The 8127-nt window shown below is 37.2% G+C and overlaps 1 long non-coding RNA gene across 1 annotated transcript; it reads right to left on the reverse strand.

Moving 5' to 3' along the window:
- Positions 1-209: 209 nt before the first annotated feature.
- Positions 210-1911, reverse strand: LOC115094984. The gene is made up of 4 exons (XR_003857661.1): positions 1665-1911; positions 809-897; positions 422-483; positions 210-257 (listed from the first exon to the last, which is right to left on the reverse strand). It is a non-coding gene; the product is annotated as an uncharacterized LOC115094984 (long non-coding RNA).
- Between the last annotated feature and the right edge of the window lie 6216 nt (positions 1912-8127).

Here is an 8127-nt window from a genome sequence, read left to right on the forward strand (position 1 = left end):
AGCACAGACGGAATGTAACCTTCATTTTTTCTCTTATGCTACAGGTGACAGAGGCTATCCACTGAAATCCTGGCTCATGATTCCCATGGACTGAAGAAACAGCAAGGAAGGCTGTCTAACAAAGCCGTGAGGGCGACAAAACAGGATTAGCAGCCAGATGTCCAAATGATTTCCTTTATTGGGTGGTAACACGAATATATGAACAATGCCCAACTCTGGCCGAGTTTCGCCCTCTTACAATGGGGCTACATCAGGGGCTACAACATACAATAACACATACTTGTAAATAATAAAAAATAATAAAAAGAACATAACTGAAACACACAATTAGAATGGTAACATGAAAATGTGGTGTAGATATTAATTATGACACAGCATGTGAGTGTGAAAAAGAGAACAACAATTGAATTTTGGTCTTTACCTCTACTTGAGTCGTGTTATGATGACAATCCAAGTCTTAAAAAAGACTGTGCAACAAAAGGTCTGTAAATTAAATGTATAAATTCATTGAAAAACAATATTGAATCTTAAAAATTCTAAAAAATATTTATAGACCTTTCAAAAAACATCAAAGCTGGCATGATAGAATTAACCATATTAAAAATAGAGCACTAAAAAAATAATAAAATTATAACAGGTAGTGAAAAGTAAATAAAATAAATAAAATGAAATAAATTACATTTACACCATATCTTAATGTGATTTCCACTGACAAGAAAATTTGTGTGAAAGATGAATTTGTTTAAAAAAAGTTGATGTTATGTATCAATAAATGAGAGCTGCACTCAATATAGGAGTATATACTCACTATTGGAAAGGCTGGTTAAACTCTCAATGACAGCGGTACCTCAGTTTCTTATTTCGTAAACAACACAAGGGTTGCAAATGTGCCGAAATCTTGTTTGGAAAGATTGAAAAATTAAAAAAGAACATACTTCCTACGTGAATAGGCGAATTAAGATTGCAGAAACATATTGACTCTAAATACATATTGTGAAAAATTTTTTTTTAACTATGTGTACGTGTAAAACATGTGAACCAAAATAAAACAATGCTGATTTGACATTATTCAAGACAATTAGCAGGGTTATGATGAATGACTTTTGAAACGGCTCCTGGTTTGAAAAAATAAGTACATAAAGTGAGGAATATAGGTTATATGCAGATGGGTAAGTGTGCTTTAAATTCTACATATGATAAATAAATTGCTACAAAATACGGAATGTATATAAGCTGATTGACTAGAGGATAAAATAGAACATCTATGTGTTGTTTTAAGAAGATCATAAAAAACATTACATTAGCTCATAGAATGCTACTGCTGCCGGTAACTATGAGTGCTTGAATAACTATAAAAGTGCTGCAAAAAAGACGCGGAAGTAGGAACAAAACAAAGAGCTGTAAAATCATTTAGATAACATAAACAAACTTACTCTTTGATGTGGTTGTGAGGACAAACAACAGTATGGCTTTTACTTACTAACTCGAATCAAAACAGGCAAAGATGCCGCGACTGCTCTTTACATCGACTCATACTGCTATCAGTGAATGTGAGTACTTAGATAAATATAAAAGTGCTCTGAAGAAGCGAGTGTAAAACTATAAACCTAAAAAATCATTATATGCAGGCTAAAAAGTAATTTGAAAGACGTGCACAAACTTACTTTTTGATGTGGTTGTGAAAACAAACACAGGCGGCAGTGTGGCTTTCCCTTGTTAACTCGAATCAAAACAAACAAAAAAGACATGGCTGCTATTTAAAGAGGCTGAAGCGCGCCAAAATGACCTGTCTGTCAAAAGGGAGGGGGCGTGGTGATGAATACCCGTATGTGGAGGAAACTTGATTGCGGCGCATGCGAAAACAACTAGTAGGTAAACTGAACTGCCATGTATGTTGAATGATAGCAAAATGTATCAATAATTGCAAAATGTATCAATAAATACAAAACTTGATGCAAAGATGAATGAATGAAAATGAAAAATGGGAAAGGATAATGAATGAAAAAATGAAAATAGATAAAATAAAACAATGTGGAATAAAAGGAAAAAAGATTGAATGAACAAGTGAAAAGAACAAGGACTGATTGAATAGAATGTAATGGGAAAACAACTATGGCAATTCACTACCTGTTATTAATTTGAATCATTTTATGATAAATTGTGTTGGATTGTAATAAAAATGTATGAGACTACAGGATATCAATAGATGATAATTGATGATGAATTGTGCTCTAACAAATATTTTAATAACAATAAAATGCCAGCTTTTAAGAACAATAAAAATGAATAATAAAAATGTCAAATACTAAAAAATATGAAGCAGAGGTAAAACAGAATAAATAATGAATAAAAATGGTGATAAATACTAAAATCACAGAAAAACAGAGTAATCAATATCCAAATTTAAGCCATGTGGTGCTGTAGTTTTAAAATCAAATATGAATTTTTGTTCTAGTTGTAGCAATCTAGCGTCTAAATCACCTCCTCTCCAATTTGAAAATACTTGTTGTAGTACACAAAATCTATAATCTTCAAATTTATGGTTTTTCTCCAAGGAGTGTGCTACTAATGGTTTGGTTTCTATTTTTCTATTTATGCTGCTCTTATGTTCGATGATTCTTTTGTTCAATTGTCTGATGGTTTTGCCAATATAGATCTTATTACATGGACAAAAAACAACATAGACTACAGCTTGGCTCTTACAATTTGTGAAATTTTGAAGTTTGAATTGTTTGTTACAACCTGGAATAGTCAGAGTGTCTGTTTTTAAATTAACACCACATATGGAGCAATTTCCACAAGGACGGTGGCCAGGTGGCCTTATATCTTTTGGACGTGTAACTGGTAAAGCCGACGGAGAAATATATTCCTTAATGTTTTTCTCTCTCTTGTTTGCAATCATAAGGTTTTTGCCTTCAAAACAAGGTAACATTTGTAATACTGACCAATGTTTTTTCAAAATATTGGTGACCTGAAAAGACATATGTGTGTATGTGAGAGGGCATACTATACGTTCATTGCCTTTTTTCTCCTGGTATTGTAGTAGAGTACTTCTTTCCATATGAGATGCTCTTAAAAAACCTGCATTGATGTGCTTCTTTGGATAACATTTTTGAACAAACCTATCAGACATTTCTTTGGATCTTTTTAGAAAGGTTTCCTCGTCTCCACATATTCTTCTGAGTCTCAAAAATTGTGAAAAAGGCAAATTTCTTTGGAGTGATTTATTATGACAACTGTCATAATGTAATAATTTATTGGTATCAGTCGATTTTCTAAAAATATCAGTAAAAAAAGAACCTTTATTAAAAGAGACTAAAATGTCTAAAAATGAGATCTGATTAGGACTAAAAACAAGACTAAAATGCAGATTAAAATCCAAATTGTTGAGCCAAGTATAAAAAAGCTGTAATGACTCCAAACTGCCCTTCCATATCACAAAAATGTCATCTATGTAGCGTTTCCAAAATAAAATGTTAGATTTATATTCATGTTCTCTTAAAAACAATTCTTCAAACCTTGCTACGTATAGATTTGCAATGGACGGAGCCATGGGAGAACCCATGGCTACGCCTTTAATCTGTTTAAAAAATTTTTGATTAAAAGAGAAAAAATTATACTTTAAAGGAAACTCCGCTAGGTCTATTAAAAATTGATTTGGTATTCTTGAGTGTGAATTGAATTCTAAAATCTGTTTCAAAACAATGTTCAATGCTGCGTCCTGTGGGATATTAGTATACAAGGACTCTATGTCCATTGTTACCATTAAAATATCATCATCTAAATTTTTAAAATCACTTAAAAGATTAATAAAATGTGTGGAATCTTTGATATATGATGGAATCTTTTGAACTTGTGGTTTTAAAAATTTATCTAAAAAAATGGCGAGAGGTTCTAGGAGAGAGCCATTGGCTGAGATAATAGGTCTTCCAGGAGGATTAGTAACTGACTTATGAATTTTCGGTAAAATATATATAGTAGGTATTACGGGATGTTTAACTGTTAAAAAATCAAATTCTTTTTTGGTAAGGAAACCAGCTTCTTTGGCTGTAGATAGCAAATTGTCAATATCTGTTTTGAGATGCATTGATGGATCTTTGTCAAGTTTCTCATAGAAATTGTGATCGGACAATTGTCGGTCTATTTCTTTAATATAATCACATCTGTCCATTAATACAATACACCCACCTTTATCTGCCGGTTTTATCACAACATTATTGTCTCTTGCAAGTGTGACCAAAGCTTCATTTTCTTTAATTGACAAATTATAATATTTCTTTTTGGATTTAGAATCTTGTTCTATCTTATTTAAGTCGTGCAAAATCAATTTTTCATATGTATCGATAACAGGATTATTGCTATTGGTGGGAATCCATTTGCTGGGATTTTTTACAATGGAAATGTCTTGTCCGATAGTAGGTTTGTCTGAGAAAGACTCAATGATTTTCAATTTCCTGGTAAACTTAAAAAGTTCAACCCGAGTTTTGAATGCATTATAGGCGGGGGTGGGAACAAAAGATAAACCTTTCTGTAATACCTTCTCTTCGTCTGATGTCAAATTACGAGATGAGATATTGACAATGGTATTATTGTCAGTGTTTTTTAAAATATCTTCAATAGGTTTTTCTAATAATGGTAGTTGTACTGATTGCGTTGTGGATACTGAATGTATCTCCCTCCCCCTCTCCCTCCCCCCCTCCATGTACCTCTTCCTCTTAAAAAAGGACTCTCAGTGTTGTTCTGTGGTAAATTATCCGTGGTAGAGTCCCTTCTCCATAATTTACCAACCTCTTGTACTCTATTCTCTGATCTACCACTTATCTCTCTAGGGATCTGACTAGTTGTGTCTGAATATAATGGTGCGGAAGGATCTATTTCAGAATCAGTATTGCTGCGTATCCTTTTCGCATTCCTATCTTGATTAGGACTTCCATGTGTTCGTTTGTCTTTACGTTCCTCATTTTGTTTTTGAAAACCTACCTTCGGTAGTTGGTATGTTTGTTCTTTCCTGGGAAAATTTTTTTCAGGTAAATGCCAACTGTATATTTTCTTGTTCTTATAATCTCCCTCATCACGTTTAAATTTTTCATATTTTACATTCTTTAAATCATTCGTAAAACTGTCTAAATTTTTCTTATAATCTTTATAAATGATATCGAAACACAAGTCATTCTGTTGTAAATATTCTAAATGTTCATCTAGTGTCTGTTTTAATTTCTCTTCTCTTTTCTTGGATGTTTTTATAATCAAAATCATGAGATCTAGCGAACATTTATTAAGAATTGCTTCCCAAGAGGTCATGAAATCAGAATCTTCTTTGTACATGGTTGGAGGTTTGTTCACTCTCAAGCCTCTAGGTATGCGCTTATACCTACAGTAATCCAAGAGGGTCGAGGCATGCAGGTTGCTTCTGACTAGGCCTTTGCTTGTGTTGATAGTCTCTTCCCATTTTTTAATGAAATCCTCAAAGCCATTGTTGTCTTTAAAGAAAGGTTCTTCAGGTAATAGTTCATTAAGATGTTCATCTTTCACACAAATTTTCTTGTCAGTGGAAATCACATTAAGATATGGTGTAAATGTAATTTATTTCATTTTATTTATTTTATTTACTTTTCACTACCTGTTATAATTTTATTATTTTTTTAGTGCTCTATTTTTAATATGGTTAATTCTATCATGCCAGCTTTGATGTTTTTTGAAAGGTCTATAAATATTTTTTAGAATTTTTAAGATTCAATATTGTTTTTCAATGAATTTATACATTTAATTTACAGACCTTTTGTTGCACAGTCTTTTTTAAGACTTGGATTGTCATCATAACACGACTCAAGTAGAGGTAAAGACCAAAATTCAATTGTTGTTCTCTTTTTCACACTCACATGCTGTGTCATAATTAATATCTACACCACATTTTCATGTTACCATTCTAATTGTGTGTTTCAGTTATGTTCTTTTTATTATTTTTTATTATTTACAAGTATGTGTTATTGTATGTTGTAGCCCCTGATGTAGCCCCATTGTAAGAGGGCGAAACTCGGCCAGAGTTGGGCATTGTTCATATATTCGTGTTACCACCCAATAAAGGAAATCATTTGGACATCTGGCTGCTAATCCTGTTTTGTCATGATTCCCATGGCCAGCCCCCAACACTGCACCTGAGACTTGCTACAACAGGGCACACCGTAGGACCAGGGCTGTCATAGAGAGAACATTTGGCATCCTGAAATCACGCTTCCGCTGTCTGGAAAGATCTGGTGGATACCTCTTGTACTCCCCCCATAAAGTGTATGAGATATTCCTAGCCTGTATGCTATATAATCTTGCACTTAACAGACATATTCCTGTACCAGAGGAGGCCCCTGAAGAGAATGAGGAGGATGAGGATGTGCAGCTGACTGTGGAGGAATTGGCAGAAATCCATCACTTGAGCCAAAGGCGAGCAATACGAGAAAGGAACACTCTCATAGAAAGCCATTTCAGTAGATGATAGTGCATTTATTAACAAGTATGTCAAAAAAGTGCTAATCAAATAAAAGTAAAAAGCAAGAACAGAAATATAGCAACAGTTCACTTCTTTGGCCGTCCTCTCCTACAGCCATCAGTAAGCTTAGACTGCCCCAGCCGGGAGCTCCGGCGCAGTGGATTCCTTCTACTGCTTACACTACCCTCAGAGGGCAGAGGAAGTTGGGGCAGTTCCAGGTCATGGCTGCAGGACGGAACAGCCAGGGGCAACAGTGGTTCTGATGCTGGTGGGGGAAGCATAACAGGAGGTGCAGGCGGGGGTGGGTCTGCCATCCACGGATAGCCTGGAAAAGGCTGAGGCGCAGGTGGCGGTACCACACCGGGCGCCTCTACACGAGCAGGTGCCATCCATGGGAATGGAGGCCCATAAGGTGGAGGGTAATGCATCCAGGGCCCCATGAAAGCCCATTGAGCCAGTGGTGGCTGTGGCTGCACAGGAGGCAACCGCTGCAGCATCTCCCTCCAAACCTCAGTTTGTTCCTCAGTAGCCCAGCAAAGGTTTCGGAAGCACGTCTGAATCTCTTGACTCTCCTTCCTGATGGTATCATGGAGGGAACTCGCTTTTTGCTGCACCACATCAGACAGGCCAGAGATAGTGTTCAAGAGGCTGGCGCCCTGCTGTAACAATCTCTCTGCCTGGCATCCAGGTCGGGTTTGGGCTGGTCCGATGCACTGCTGTCCTGCCGCCAATCACGTAGCAGTTCAGCCAGTGGGTCCTCCGGCTCCTCTCCCTGCTGCTGCTGCTCCTCCTCTGCAGGCTGTTCCATGTGTTCATGGGCTTCCACTTCCTCCTCTGGTGATGAGTCAGGGATCACCTGCAGATGCCAGTAAGCCTTTGGGATCGTCTAGGTGCAGGTCCAGGTTGCTCATCATCTGGTTCCCCTAAATTCAAAAGCATATAGACATTAGCCCACTGGCAATGGGGTGTTATGTACTTGGCTCCATATGTGATACATGGTACAGTAGCCAACCTGACTACTAATCCAGTGGTAGTGACATGGGACTCGGCATTCTAAGTAGGCCCGCATCCTGATGTACACCACTGGGGTATCATGTGTGGCATAGTGGGGCCGTCAACCACACCATCCAGCACTTGCCCAACAACCCCTTCTGGACACAGAGGGTTGTCAGTGTGCTGCATGGAATTTGGTCAGCTGAGTTAGGACAGAAATCCCTGTTGTAGGAACAGCGCCTTAACCTTCAACCTAATCGAGCCCCACTGTTTATGCATTCCAGGGACACATGACCTGTGCAATATGCTATGGAAGTAGGCATGCCTGCTAGAGGAAGGGGGGAAGGGAAATCATAGGGGATGAGTAGGAAGGGGCTGAAGGGGGACATGGGGAATGGGGGGGTGGAGAGAGTTAAAGACCCCTTTGCAAGGTGGAACATCCAATACTGAGCAGGTGACACTACCAACTGTAATGGACACATCGGTCATATGCCTCTCATCAGTTCCCATACAAGAACTGCACACTCTCATTACAGACAGTGTGCAAAGCTAGCATTGTGTGGCTGCTTACCCATGTGAGCAGATACTCTGACAGTCTACCTTGCCCTTAAGAAATAACATCCACAAAATATTGTAACACAGTCCCTATACTA

The sequence above is a fragment of the Rhinatrema bivittatum genome, chromosome 7 (assembly GCF_901001135.1).
Source record: "Rhinatrema bivittatum chromosome 7, aRhiBiv1.1, whole genome shotgun sequence".
In the NCBI taxonomy this organism is placed as follows: Eukaryota; Metazoa; Chordata; class Amphibia; order Gymnophiona; family Rhinatrematidae; genus Rhinatrema; species Rhinatrema bivittatum.